This window comes from Sylvia atricapilla, chromosome 2 (genome assembly GCF_009819655.1).
Source record: "Sylvia atricapilla isolate bSylAtr1 chromosome 2, bSylAtr1.pri, whole genome shotgun sequence".
Lineage (NCBI taxonomy): Eukaryota > Metazoa > Chordata > Aves > Passeriformes > Sylviidae > Sylvia > Sylvia atricapilla.
The window spans coordinates 5,713,848-5,728,278 of record NC_089141.1 but is presented as its reverse complement, the minus strand read 5'-3'; the positions used below and the strand labels follow the sequence as shown (position 1 = coordinate 5,728,278).

Sequence of the window (14,431 nt, the reverse complement as noted above, 5' to 3'; positions counted from 1 at the left end):
TCATAAAGGCATATTTATAAAGCCTTTTATTACAGATGCACGTATCATGAACATTTTGAAAATAAAGGACAAATATAGGAGTTTCTGATGAAAGAGACGCTGTAATTTTAAAGTAATTTCTAGCCAAGAACATCTGTATTTTTAACATAAATTTAAAAGACTAGGAAATATAGTTGAAAAAATCCAAACTACATAAAACACCAATTTGGCCAAGCTTTTCAAAATCTGTCAGTCAGAATGAATTTTGTTCCCCACTCTTCTAATTGCTTAGGAATATGTTACAACAGACAGACAATCCCTTAAGTAAAAGTATCTGCTAAAACGTCATATGCTCAAAACTTACTTTAACTGTACATGCACTTATCACAAACATCCCGAATGGGCATCTTAAATACTGTTTTCAGCTATTCCTGGACAAGTGCTGCTTTTCCAAATATCTTAAAATAGTTACTGTTACTGGCTGCAAACCAGGCGTGCTTCATGCACGTCCCAATAATGTGCCTTTTATTCCAGTGCTTATCACACTGATTTCTTTGTAATGGATTTAGATACAAACTGCAAGAAACTCATATATGAATTAACTCAGTAACAACTTTAATATACACGCTGCCAGAGCGAGCCTTTCCTGCAGCTTAACACGGGGGTTTTTTTTCACTTCTCCTCTTTAGAAACTGAAAGCATGAGTCATACTGTAAAAAAAAACAATTTAATTTCCTTAGCAACCAGATCTAAATACCCACAACTTTCTTAGAGATAATCAAAGCTTAGACCGAGTCACTGTAACATTAAGGTCTTTGCATAACTCCAGTGCTTAGCTAAGACAAAATGTGCCTAACCACTTATTTCTATACACCCTCGATTTTTTTGTTTACTTTCTATTTTTAGCAGCATTAGATCAAACACACCCCCAAAAAGTTAGTTTTAAAAAGTGTGAAGAGAAGACTACATTAAAATTCATACACAAGAGCTCAGTTGCAAAACAACATGTTTAAAACGCCTTAAAAAAAGAAAAAGAGGAAAAAAAGAAACAGAAGCTATACCTGATATGAAAGGTACGTGTTCACCCAGTGCCAAATACTGCTATGTGAGCAATAGTGAAAAAAACCAAGCAAACCAACAAAAAATTAATTCCATCTTTCTTTTTTCTTTTTTTTTTTTTTTTTTTTTAACTTAAAGAAACAATCTCCTATGCTCATTTTGTTACACTCTTTTAAGAAGCTCTAACACGTCCTGGTGCCTCTGTAGTGCAACATGCCAGATTTTTTTTTTTGGAAGCAGAAGAGTCACTTTTTTTTTTTTTCCTGTACTCTTGTATGTAGGACAAACTCAGATTTGTTTCTTCTTCTTAGGGTTCCTGTTCTTTCTCGGAAGAAGACCAGGATGACTGTCTTCTCTGTCTCTTGCTCTTCTCGGAATTCCAGGCACAAAGCACTGCGCAAAAGCTGCACCAATCCTCGCCGCAACTCCCTGCCCAGGACACGAGGTGGGGAGAGACCAGAAAATTCACCTCGCCCCTGCGCCGGATTTATAAATGGGGATTGCACAAATGTGCCGGAGCAAAGGGGTGAAAAGGCAGGGTGCCAGTTTGTTACACTAGGCTGCAATGATCTCATGTTCAATGCTGTCGCCCCATTTGCCCAGTTCAAACGCCTGTTCATTAAACAGGAGGAAGGAAAAAAAAAAAAAAAAGCCACCAAAAAACCCACAACAACAAAAAAAAAACACCCAGAAAAATAAAAAAAATAACAACTTTCCTCCTTCGGACACTGAGGAGGGCTGTGCTAAACCACACATCACCAAAAAAAAAAAAAAATACAACAACAAAAAAACGTGTAGTTCTAAAATGCAGTTATGAAGTATAATTATTCTGCTTATATTTTCTTTCTTTCTTTTTTTCTATCTGGAGATAAGAAGCAGAATTTATCAGGCGTGAAAGGGACAGCCTCCTGGTGGTGTGCCAAAAAAGCCAGAATAAAGGCAAAGTTGTGCTTCAAAGCTCAATCGCTTGCTGAGTCTGGCTAAAGTCAAGTATTAAGATCCACCATTTTCTGAGCCATGTAAGAAAAGAGGAAAAAAGTCAGAACGGGCACCGCTTTCCAAGTCTCCGTTGGCACCATCACAAAATCTCAGCCGTAAGGTCACATGATGCTCTGCCAAATGTGGAGTGCATTCCCATAAACCATTCTGCTGATACTGCGAAGGCAGCTATTGTCTAGTTTATACCCAAAGTTCAGCCCACTCTTCATTGAATTAGCTGAAAAACGCATCACCTTTGGGGGTTGGGAGCCATGGAAACGTCTACCTGGCAGGCTGCCCACTTTTTCTGCCCAACAACCAGAGATGGAATTGTGCTGCCTAATGTAACGATGACGAGGAATGTGAAGAGTCGTCCAAAGTGAATCTGATTCTTGCAAAGCCTGCTTCATTTGCACAGCAAACTCTGGCTTCTTGTCGTTAAAAAAGGGGGAGGGGGGAGGGTAGAAGGAAAAAAAAAAAGTGCCTTTCTCCTAAATGTAGCAATTAAAGGTCTAGTAAACATGCCTAGTCTGCAACTTTCCTTCATAACGTACTGAAACTGTTCCCAAAATAAAGCACTTGGTATAACACAAGTTTTCTGATTTAAAGCAGCACTTGCTTCTTCCCAAATTAATGTGGCATCTCCTGGACATTTTTTTCTCCCTAAGAAGAGGAAAGGAAAAATCCCTGTACAGCAGATCTCTCATCCCTTCTTTTTACCTGTCTTTATTACCTCCTGATTTTATCAAATTATACATGCATGCAGCAATACCCACCAGTGACAGTGGGGCTGCAATATTGCTGCAGTCTCCCTCAAAGCAGTCTCCTGAGAAAGCTGCCTGTGTTTCCAGCAGCACAAAACTCTTTATCTGAGCCCTCTTATCTTTACCAGTGAGTAGGACAGCTGGTCTGCAAGTTTGCAAACCAGCACATTTGAACCCAGTCAGCACCCTCCCTTCTTCAAAATGCATTTGAACTCGATTTTGTGAAAAGAGATGCAATCAGGCAGAATTTATAAATGATGGAAGTTACTAAATTGACTAAGTAATAGACATTACTCTTCTGCTACAGACCTGAAATTTCGATTTTGCCCAGCTATTGTTCTAAAATAAAATGTCACGTAAAATGTCACTTCCAAATGAAAATACCACGTAACCTACTGAGCAACAAACACGTGCTCTCCCAGCACCTGAAAATCTCATACAGAAGAATTGACCTCAAAGCTCTGTGTTGGCAACAAATGAGTTTACTCTTTCTACACCATGAACTTTAATAGCTACTGCACAAAGTGATGTTAAAAACATGGCAATTTATCTGATCCTCCCATTAATAAAAATGGAGCCATGGGAGGAGTCTCTACCTATTAGCATGTCTCCAAATGCTCCTGTGGAGGTTGCATGCTAGAGATCTTATAACTAAAATCTGTGCAGAAAAGACAAACTAAGAGACAACAGGCTAGAAGCTGCAGTGTGAGGACAGGAAAACCCATTCCCAGGCACACTGTGGGCTAAAACTCTCCAGCTCGGCTACTTTTATGTTTTGTTTTGCAGTTCTTTCCAGTTTCACTTTATTTACCTGGAGGAAATTGAAGGTTCATTACCTAAGGAAGGAAGCTTGAGAAAGGGGGCTTTGAAGTAGAAGAGGATGGTTATGGTGGTGGTGCAGCCCTCAGAGTGAGGTCCTGGAGTTATCACCCAGCTGGGACACTGGGACAGTGCACGTGGCAGTCTGGCAGCACAGGTCACACCCTGCCTTGCTCCTGGAACATCCTGGAGGCTGGCACCCAGGTTTCTGGGCAGGCAGACATGACTGGGAGGAGGAGAACACCCAGGGCAGCCTCTGTGGTAGTGGAGGTACTGGTGGGACCTAGAGGATGGGGAGAAGGTACAACCACTATGGCCCAGCAGGGGCAAGGGGCTGGGAGGAGGAACTGGGTACAACATCAGGGGATGGAAGTGACCCTGCTGCACCTGCTGAGCTAGTGCACGTGGGGTCAGCCCTGCCCTGGGAGCTGTCTGTCAGAAGAGAAACCTGCTACGGCCCCAGAAAATCAGTTCATGCCTTAGTTTGTCTCTTTTCCAGGTCTGAAGGTTTTCAAAGGTCAGCAGCCAAAGGAAAGACCTCTGATGCTCATGGTGTAAGCTCTCTCAAATGGTCTTCCAGACTGCAATGCCATGTGCAGGGTTTTGAATCCAGACATCCTTTTCTTTTCCCTGTAAACTAAAGATGGCTGAGCTGGTGCCACCAGTAAGTGGAAATCTGTTCATCACTCCAGCTACTTGCCAGAAGACCCATGACTTGGACCACAGGGGTCACACTGATCTCCAAGGACACAAACAAATTCTTCACATCCTTACCTCTCACCCAGACGAATGGTATAGGAGGGCATTCCTCCATAAAGGTCTTTGAGATTTAATAATATATCTTTGAGATTATTTAGAACTTAACTGATTTTTCCAGACTCAGGAAATTCAGCCAAATGTCTTTAATTAACAGTTATGTAGAAACCAAAATTTGAGATTCAATTTATATCACTTTGGTAGTTTTCTTATTGACTTAAGCAAATATGAAACAAATTATTAATTTTTTTTTTTTTTTTCTAATAGGGCATTTGGGACTCAAGTCCAGTTCATCCCACCTTACATTTTACCATAAACCATAAAAATGTTTAGGCCATAATACATTTCCAGCATTACCACCCATATACCCATGTTCATTTTGCACCATGGTGAAAAATAAGGGCTTCATTAGCATTGAGTAGAAACCTTCAACTAAACAACTATAAACTAATACCCTGTCCAAATTTTCTACAATTATTCAGGGGTGATATGTGAAAAGGACAAGAGAACAGAGAACAAGCACAAGAGAACTTTCAGATATCAGAGGGGTATTTGCCAATAATTGCAAATAATAGACAGTCTGAACTGGGCAAATCTGAGCAGCAGCTTTTGAGGGGGGACAGGCTTTTTATTCTCCATGTGCAGAAAAAACACTTCTACATGTGGCTAGCCCTCAATAATGAGTACTAACTTCACCAATATTCAAGAAGGATGTTAAAAAACTGCTAAAATATCACTTGCATATGTGCTTGACAACAATTAAAGACGCAGATGAAACCCAGAGTGCTTTGCCTATGAACTAATTCACGGGCAACACAAAGGGAATCAAGAACTTGTGCCTGTGGGAGTGCCTGGCCCTGCTCATGCACAGCTGGAGGAGGCAGGAGGCCGGGTGGAGGGGAGCTGCACAGAAACCACCTCTCCATGGCAGAAGAGGGCACTGATCCTTTACTCAGAAGGCAGCAAGAGAAAGGCCAGAAGGACAGGAAACCTGAGGATTTCTGGTCACAGCCAAATATTGTTGTACTGTGCTCAGTTCCCACAGAACAACCATCACCCCAAAATTCTTAGGTTAAAAGGCTGAACAATGGGAAAGGAGAAATCAGTCTCTTCCCTGGGCATGGCAACCCACACAAGATGTCAAGATGCGACACAAAATCTGACAGAGAACAAGAAAGAAACACAACAACTATGCCAGTGTGAAGGGAGAGGTATGAAGGGAATCTCTGCTCTTTACTTGGCTGTTCTTGAACACGAAAACAAAACTAGCAAGTTTAAAACTTTAAAACTACAAATTAAAAGTTGAAAACAACCAAAGTGAAGAGGACATGCAAGTGCTGGATATACAGCACATTTCTGGATAATTTAATGTACTATATTGCACGGCATAACACTTTAGAACTAAATGGTCCTGCTCTGCAGATCACATTCTCAAAGGCCCTAGTGTATAGAGGTGACAAAAATTATTTGTAAAATGCATGCAAATTAAAAGTTATCATCTGCTAGCTACTGTAATTTTATCCCCAAATGGCACTATGCCTTCTGTTTTTTCCTGCCTTAAGGTTAACAGCACTGAATTAAGAGACTTAAGCAAGATGCTCTGTAGTAAGAGCCAGAGATGTCATTCCACTCAAATTTAAGAGTAATTTTCCCCTTTCTGAAATTTCCATGAACCATTTTACTTTAAATTCATTCTCCTCTAAACTTTTCACTGTGTTATTTGAAAGTTATTTAACTTTTGGCCTTTGGCTGTATGGCTGGATACCAGATCTTCACAATTTTCTCTCTGCTTTGCTACTGGATTAAGAAAGTCTTTAGAGAGACATGGCAATAGAAAACTGAATAATGCACATCCAATACTCTTGTTCATGCAAGAAAAGCCAAGTTCATGGGTTTTTTAAGATTAGTTCTTCCCTTAAGTGTGCAGATTTTCCTAAATAACAAAGGGCACAGATGAAATGAAACCGCTACTTAAAATTCCAATAAGCCCTTTCCAGTAACCCTTACACAGTATAAAGAAAGTATCAGGAGCAAACAGGAGACACTCTTTTCTTCACAGGGAAGCACAGTTGTGGTAGAATGAACAGCATGGCCACAGGAGAGATGGTTTGTGGACGAGTTCATAATGAGGCCCAAGCAAAAGTCTCTATGGCTACTCTCTATCCCTTAAAAAAACTTATCATTTTATAGGTCAAAACTCAGGCACAAAGAGATGTGTCCCTTTCTCCACCAGCAACAACACAGTGACTCAGAGAGGTAGAGATGCCATGGTGCTCTATCAAACCAAACCTAATGCTAGGAAGATCTTTGCCACAGAGATCTCCTTCACATACTTGTTTCAGCTCCGATTTACTTCACTACTGTCACTCCAGAAATATTAAGTAAGTTCACAGCAGGAGATAAAAGATGCAATCCCCTCACATACATCCAGTCTTCCATGTAGAAAAACACCAACATTCTCTTTACCTTTTTTGTCTCTTCTGGGTCTAAGTGCAAATATGATTGAGCATGATCATTACCATTCAGTGGATGAAAAATATCTGAAACATCTTTTTTCTCCCCACACTTAAAAGCTTTTAGCCCATCACTCCTCAAAATTCTGGGTAGCATGGTAGTTAAATGTTTTACTAGTTCTAGAGGCAAAGGAACCAAATATTAACTTGTTTTCAGAAAAAAAAAATAATACTGTACTGAGCACAGAATACCTGACATTGCTCAGTGTTAAGCACTCTGCACTGAATCACAAGTACTAGCTTGAAAATTAGATAATTTCTAAATACCACCCACACAGTTTGCACTAACTTGACCACTACCTTTGAAAATTGAAATCTGAGGATACTTTGGTATAGTTTCTCATCATTAGAGTAGGAAGACAGTGCACACAGAGAATCAGCTAGCAGAGAGTGTAAACAACAAATAGCTCCTTACCTGCCTTCTGCTTGTGATCAAAAAAGAAATGTCTGCTTCTTTTACTAACACTTCTTCAAAACAAGGACAAGTATAACCAGAATGGAAACTGAAACTTTTCATGATTCCTGATTTAGCAGCTTGCCTAGTGCCTAAACCTGTCCCAGTACAACTCCCATCCCAATGATCCCTTTCAAAAATGGTAGCAATGTTTCCTTGAGTTCACACACGTGTGGAAAGAATGTCACCACCACAACAATCCTCTCCCAGGCTTCAGAAGGAAAAATCCTCAGAGGCTGGGGATTGCACAGAAAGAACTCTGCAGAAAGCCCAGATGACTTTTTGCTCCCTACTGCCCAGCAGGTTATGTAGCAAGAGTCACCCAAGGCCACTGATTTTTCTTAGGACTCATTGTTGACCTGAACACAGACTGGTAATATAAAGGATGTTGGAGGGGCTTTCTTTGTACCATTGGGTTATCTGTCGCTGATAAAGAGTTGTTGTTGTTTATTTTTATTTCATACTTTTCCCATATGAACATCTATGAATCCTGGCTGCTCATACCTTAGAATCCTATAAAGTGCTATTTAGGAAGAGCATTTTGCTTAGCTGCTTTGAATCAAAAGTAGAACACAAGCTGTGTGTCATCTATCCCCTGACTGCTATAAATGACACAGTCTTACACCTCAGTACAGCAGAGTTCATTGGCAAAAAGAGAAAAAATATGAATTTTTGAAACATAATTATTTCAGGAAGGAAATTACATGCATCTCTGACATGCATATCCCTACAGTTCTGGACAGTATTTTCCAAAACATCAGAATGTTTTCCAGGTAGATATATATGTACATATGTCCAAAAATATCTTATACATTTTCCCATTTTAATTACCAAAAATATATGGGACCTGTACATGCACTTTGCTGGGTTACATTCCCAGCAGGCTGAGTTTTATTAGCCTGAGAAAACCTGGTCAGGTCATAAGTCTTAGTTGAAAAGAAAGAACATGTGCATTATAGTCCAACACAAGGTGTGTTTTTGATTCAGGAGACCAAAGTATCAAGTAGTTTTGAAGTAAAAATGGTTAGAACAGTTTTAAGTATAGCACTATTCAACTTCCCTACCGTGAATTCTTGATTTTGCAAAATAATCTCACCTCAAACAGCACAATCCTTCAAATCTAGATTTTAAAGTACTTTTGAAGTAATTAACACTTTGTACATTGAAATGTTTTAAATATTCATTCTAGATTTTGACTTCTTCAGTGTTTTTCATACAAATGGCTACACTTGCAGTTCTTTTTTTTTAGTTTAAATTGACTTAATTTTGTGAGGAAAACCTACACTTCAAAACAATCAGCATCTCCAGATAACCTGAACAACGCAGAGATAGAGGCAGAGGAGATCAAAGGCACAGAGCCTTGTAAGATTGAGCAGGCTGTGAGTGATCAAAGGCAGGGAGGAGAGGACTCTGGGTCTTAACTCCTTCCACTGTGCATGCATAATTTACAGGTTATTGACTTGTAGAGAGGGAACTATTTATCCACTAAATACAGTCTACAGGCCTGAAAAGTTACTTGAAATACAAAAATTAACTTTGGTTGTTGAGAATATAAAGGTAGTATCTTTTAAAATTCCCTTTTCCAGTAGGAAATGCTGCTAATATAAGCAGCTTTATTTTCAATCAACTGTCTCTTTCTGACAAAGTCAAACAAATAAAAAGGCTCACACTGTGGCTGGCAGGTGTCATCACAGAGAAGATACTGTCCTGTTAGGAAGTGACAGTTCACAGGAACAATGGAAAACTCATGTTCTGAGTAAAGATACTAATTATACTGACTTTGGAGAAAAATTAGTGCAACACAACTCAAAAGCACAGAATCACAGAATGTTTTGGGTTGGAAGGGACCCTGAAGATCATCTCATTGCAAATCCCTGTTTTGGCCACTTTCAGCTAGCCCAGGTTGCTCAGAGCCTCATCCAGCCTGCCCTTGAACACTTCCAGAGATGGGAAAATCACAGCTTCCCTGGGCAACCTGTGCCAGGGGCTCACCACCCTCACAGGAAAGAATTTCTTCCTAATATCTAATCCAAACCTACTTTCTGTCAGTGTGAAGACATTCCCCTTGTATGTTGCTCCAGTTCCTTGTAAAGAGCCTCTCTCCATCTTTCTTGAATGTTCCCCTCAAAGGCCACAATTAGGTCACCCCAGAGCCTTCTGTCTCCCAGGCTGAACAAGCAGAGTCCTTTATCTCTTTATCAAATTACAGTTCCACATTATCTCTGTTAAATTCATATCGTGCAGTCATATCAGAGCATTTCCCTAGCTTTTGCCTCACACATTTTGGTAATACTCCTGTGTACAAGCAGTCTTCCTTCCACAAGAACTTCTACATCTTCCCATACAGGGTACTCAAATCAACACTGGGATCAGCTATCATGCAATCAGTTCAGTACCTTGGCTACCAGATCCTTGGTTATTTGATTATCCATCTTTATGAGAATTAAGTTGTGTACTGGAAAAACATTTCTATTTAAATTTTTCCTAAAAAAAAAAGGAATTGTTGCCATCAGGTTTTGATTTGGCCAATCAGGTAAAAAAAAATTACTCAGAAAATCGTGAATAACTACATAAAAAAGTACTAAATATTAAGTGTACATTTAAGAAAGAATTCAGATTCAGTAGTGATACATGAGTTCATGTAACTTGTGACTCCACAGCTCATTGAATTTTATATTACATGTTTCTTCTGCCCAGATATATTCACACACAGTGAATTTCATGTTAATATCCAAATTTTCTTTTTGGTGGAGAAACAGGAGCCTCATCCCAGCCAAGATTACCATAGTGTAGCTGAAAACATATCTGACTTTAAGAGATTGTTCTAGTTCACACTCAACAGCAAGGCTGCAGCTTGGATAAAGGAGGACATATAAATAAGCACAAGATGATTAATAAAGAACCTGAAATATGCTGAACCATTAACCAAAACTAGACAGCAGAGTGGTTTGAAATTTTCAGTACTGGATGAATGACCAGCACAAAGGAGATTTCAGAGGACCAACAAGCTTCATGTACCAAAATGATTTTTTTTTTCTTTCCTAGTAATAAGTAGAAGAACTCTACTTCCTCTTTCAAACTGTGGCAAGAGTCCTCAGTTGTCTTTCAACTTCTGTCTGGGATTTTGAACCACTAGTTTACACAGACTGGATGAACTTGAGGACATAGAAGGATTTTTGTGTTAAACTTGCACAATACCTAGGTCTTTGGGATCAAAGTCAGGAATTTACATTTTTTCCTTAGAACAAAAACATGTAAAGTAAAATTTGGACAAGGGGAATTCAGTATGAATATAACACTTTTTATCAGACTGGGTATATCCTGGCTTAAAAACTGGGAGGCAGGGCTTGTTCCAGTGGCTCAGAGATAAATATCTACAGAAAATTCTACAGTTTGGGTGGAGGGAGCTGTCTGGTTTGCATTCCAGAAAGACGTGGTTGCTGAAGAGACAGTTTGCAGCAGTCACAGTACAATCATAAGGTGGTATATTCAAATGGTTGGCAGCTGCTAGAGGAATATCTCTGGACTTACTGACATGCCATGTTTTCTTAAATTTTCTGATTGTAGCAGGAAATTAAAGTTTAATATTCATTAAATCTATAAATGCATTGCTTTCAATTTGTTAACAGACAGTTCATTCACCACAACTCCAGTGGACTATATTTGATTATGCTTCTACTTCCTGAAAAAGTACTTTTCTAAAACACTATGGTAACCAATGCTCATAGAGCATGGAACCAAGCAACCAGATTTCTGGAATGCATTTCTGGACAGCTTTTATCTAGAGGGAAAGATGCAGAATTCAACATGTAGGCAACAGTTCTCTCAGTTAAAATGCTGCTAAGTTCTGCAAGCAGATTCTAGTTCTGTCCTCAGAGGATTTATAATAGTCATGGGATGGTGAATTAATAGAATTATAGAAAGCTCATCTCATTCCAACTCTCCTGCCATGTGCAGGGACTTTCCTCTAGTCCAGGTTGCTCAGAGCCCCATCCAACCTGGCCTTCAACACTTCCAGGGAACATTTCTCTGGACAATGTGTTCCAGTGCCTCACCACCCTCACAGTAAAGATTTTTTTTTTTTCCTAGTTCAAGAGAAATAAACTTTCACAACGAATGTCAACATCCTGTATCAATTTGAATGATCTATACCTGATTGAATGTAATGCTGTGCACAGAGCATGCAGAAACCTTGTCTTCACACAGCATGTCCCATGATGAACCTTTTATTTCCATGCTTTGTGGAGGAGGGGGCTGTATAATGTCTCTAAGCCTTAATCATGCAAACTTTTACACTTGTATTAATCTGGACAATCAGCCTTCTCACTGAAATGATAAGAACCATCCAATGGGAGCAAGTCTGCAGAGCTTTGTTGAGTATGGGAGCTTTAAAATCAAAACCACTTACAACAGATATCGGCTTTAATTATGTAAACAAAGAACTAGTACTGTAAATTTCCTCTAAAATACTTCATTGAGGTCTTTGAAGATGATCTAAACAGCAACATATAACATTAAGATGAACCAAAACATCTATCAGTATGTCACTGTCTACCTCAGATCATTACCTTATGCTGGTATCTACTGACAACTTGTACAAGTCTGAAATCACTGGCCAAGTGGCTTCTCCTATATATGTGGATGATCTCCTAACAAATTGCCTCCTTATCTACATGGTAAAAATTTGTTTTTGGCACGAGCAGTGTCTACTTGAATTTCCTCCTCCACTTCTGTCTGTGTTCAAAAGTATCAGCAATCTTTATTGCTCAGGACATGGCTGTATATCTGGATGCCTAATGAAGAGCCTGAGGTACACCACCAAGCTGAACAAATAAGCCTAAGGACTGCTTTCTCTCAGAGGGTTTGGCAACACACTTCTAACACCTAATAATGAAAAAAGAAAATGAATATACTATTTGTGTGCATTTTCAGTCACAATGTAAATCCTAATCTTGAAGTGTTTGTAAAGCAAGCATATCACAAGAAATAACATTTTCACCAAAAAAGACTTCCTACCGCAGTGCTATTTTGTTGCATCCTCTCTTCATGATTTTATTCTCAAAAAAAACCCTTTTTTTTTTTTTTTTTTTTTTTTTTTTTTCCCCTGGGGGAGAAAAATTACACATTGCAACTTTGTATATAATAAAGTACTTCCCTTATTTATTTTGGCAACTCCTCCCAAAATCAGTACCTTTTGACTGAATGTGGTGTGACCAAGCTCCCATTTACTTTAAGTATCAGGGAGTAACTTTCTCTTCTAGAAGTGTTTGGTCCATCCTGGGCTCCTCTGCAGGTACTGCAGTGTGTGTCTGTGTACACTCAGACACCTGTGTAGTCAAAAAAACCCTGTGAATTTATTGCTAGTCAATGAAATGCATGTATTACTCTCTTGAGTACAGTGTAGGGCAGAATAAATACTTCACCTCCCTCACATCCCATCTCTTTGGAATTAGGTTCTGTAGCAAAGGACTCAAGAGAGACTAGGATGGATTTGTGGCTGATGTAAAAAATTAAAGCTCTTTACAGATAAGTAATTTTTTTTTCTGATTTTGGCATTGGGCACTGCATCTCTGTAATACTGTAAGAAACTGCAACTAAGAAAACCCACTTCTGGAGAGGAAGGGTGATTGATAAGCTACTGCAGTTGAGAAAGCAGATTCTACTACTGATATTATATTGTACAACTATCATAAAGTCAGCAAAAAAAAAATTATGCAGAAACCAGTCCAGCTTCAGGTAAGATCAAACTGTGAGTTCCTAGAGGTACTATACACATAAGATGCTTAAAAACTGTGATGCAACTGTCTGTTGATAACATGCTCAATTGTGAATTCCTTTTCCACCTATAGGCTGAGTTAAACTACTGACCTCTTAAATATCTCAGGTCACTCAAATCAGCAAATAATTCATATTAAAACTATGAAAATATGCAGCTTTGCTTTAACAGAATTTGTGAAAACATGATTATTCATAAGCTGATTTAGGCCAAAATTCGGCTGGGACTAAATCCCAGCCATGTATTATTTTCTGATTTAAACTTATAGCAGGGTATTTGGTATTTCAGATGCTGTGCCCTTTCTAGGTTAAAGAAATTTTGCAAAACGAAACATCCACTTGATATCTGACATAACTCTGAACTCTGCAATGGCCATGGGAAAGACAGTTGCATATTTACAAAATAAACCTGTGACACAAAATAAAAACAATGCAAGGACATCATGTTCTTAACATGGTTCAGATCCATTTTGCAAATAACAGATTTGTAAGCAATTGGACATGGATTAAAATAAACAGATCAATTAATTTCAAACTCTGATACAGAGGACAAATTATTTATTAATTAGTTAGGCATTCCTTTAAGACATATTGTGTGTTGATATTTTAAATAAATAAATCTAGAAATTTTTCAGAAATTTTCTTCATTGAAACAATTACTGTAAACCTTAAATTTTCTTTGACCTTCCTGCAAAAATTGACATAAAAATGCATCAATATTGCAGGGGTTTTTCAAATATCATAAACCTCAGTTTATATTTGATAGAAGGAGTCCTTTCAATGGTTTAATATATTTCTAATCCATAGTTTTCTACCTTGTGTTTATTTACAGAGACCTCTCAGCTGGATTGCTAATATATTTTCAGCTTCTTTTTATTTCTGGGTAGTAAACAGATTTTTGAGGGTTTTTTGAGTGGGGGATTGGGTGTTTTTTTGGTTGGTTGGTTTGGTTATGGTTTGGGGTTTTTTGAGGTTTTGGGGGGGTTTTGTTCAATTTTATTGCTTATTGTTCTTTTTTAGCTTGATTGCATTTGTTTAGTCTCCCTACAAATCTTTCTTTGAGAACATTCTGATTGCAGTTTGTCTGGGTACCTCTGCAGCATCACTTAGTGAGAACACAAGGTCATAGGTTTCCCAGGTATAACAATCCTTTCTGGGCACAGGAGCATTTACCAAAGGAAAGGAGCTCTAAAACTCCATCTGCCCTGGGAATAATCTCACAGGGGAGTTAACAGGATACTATATTCTGGAAATTTTGTTCCTTTCCAAATAAAATATTGAGCTGATTAAAATCCAAGAGTTGAAAATTCTGGCATTTTTTTGTAGGTTATTGT

The 14,431-nt window shown here is 38.7% G+C and overlaps 1 long non-coding RNA gene across 4 annotated transcripts in view; it reads right to left on the bottom strand.

Moving 5' to 3' along the window:
- The window catches only part of LOC136375292 (uncharacterized), a 132,234-nt gene that overhangs the window by 38,372 nt on the left and 79,431 nt on the right, over positions 1 to 14,431 (bottom strand). The gene's annotated exons all lie outside the window — the stretch shown is intronic.